Source organism: Haplochromis burtoni, unplaced genomic scaffold, assembly GCF_018398535.1.
Source record: "Haplochromis burtoni strain Fernald_Lab_line unplaced genomic scaffold, NCSU_Asbu1 Contig_72, whole genome shotgun sequence".
Classification (NCBI taxonomy): domain Eukaryota; kingdom Metazoa; phylum Chordata; class Actinopteri; order Cichliformes; family Cichlidae; genus Haplochromis; species Haplochromis burtoni.
Window position 1 is genome coordinate 113,538 of NW_024582433.1, and position 1,172 is coordinate 114,709.

The 1,172-nt window shown below is 39.0% G+C and overlaps 1 protein-coding gene across 3 annotated transcripts in view; it reads right to left on the bottom strand.

The window, feature by feature from the left end:
* The window catches only part of unc5c (unc-5 netrin receptor C), a 136,631-nt gene that overhangs the window by 2,237 nt on the left and 133,222 nt on the right, over nucleotides 1–1,172 (bottom strand). The window lies entirely within an intron of this gene.

The window sequence follows — 1,172 nt, forward strand, 5'->3', positions numbered from 1 at the left end:
TTCACCCTTTGTCCTTCATGCCAAAGTCTGCCAGTGGTCTCGTCAATCTGCAGCTGCTGTCTGTGATAAGGCTGCCCTGCTGAGCTGGGACCTTAAAAATGGGTGCGCATTGTACGTCCATCACAAACAGAAGACTATCAAAGACACGGGGATGATGTTTTAAAAAGAGGAACGTCACTCTGTCTCCATTGTTTTTTTCATCTTTCCTCAGCTCTGATGTTTATCAGAATGAGTCACATTCCCACAGATCACTCACAATCAAATTAAAAATAGATCACTTATCAACAGTTTGAGTCCCCATGGACTCTTAATGTTTACTTCTAATGAAAAAACAGCCGTTCTTTCTTTACTGGTACCACGCTATAAAAACCACTATGAATAAACAGAAAATTGACAGTTAATTAAACTGTAGTTAGAAGCTATTTAGGTGTTAGAGCCACTTAGACCCTATCCTAGGACACATTGGGTGAGGGGTGCGGTACACTGCAGACAGTTGGCCAGTCCCATCACAGCAACTAACACAGCAACTCAGACGATTCATGCTCACATATGCATCTAAGGACAATGTGGAATCATTAATTAACCCAAGGGATTCCATGCAGCCACAAGGAAAACACACAACCTTCATGACAAAAGGCCCAAGCTGTGAAATGACAAATAAATATGTTGATAACTGTTTTTTAAACCAACCGATGAACATTATCAGTGTGGCTATTTTAAAGTTGCATCTGATATTTCTAATACTTGTGTTTCAGCGGACAGTCCAGGTCCCAGTAGGAGAAAAAAACCCTTTAAACCTGGAGCTGCGGTTTATGTTCTGTTCATTATGTATGTGTTCACTGGTTGTTTAGTTAGGTTAATAAATCAAAACTATGCCTGTTCAAAACATTAATCTTGCAGGCTGAAAAGTGACACTTAATGTTTTCCAAGTGAGACCACAGATCAGTAATTAAACCTGTATGACTAAAAAACAACCTCTAGTAATATGAATGAATGCATAATGTAATATATAAAAGGCTTATGGGTCATCTCCTCTTGTTAGCTATGATTCAATACATAATATGTAATACAGGGAGAGCAGAATTATTAGGCAAATGAGTATTTTGTCCACATCATCCTCTTCATGCATGTTGTCTTACTCCAAGCTGTATAGGCTCGAAAGCCTACTACCA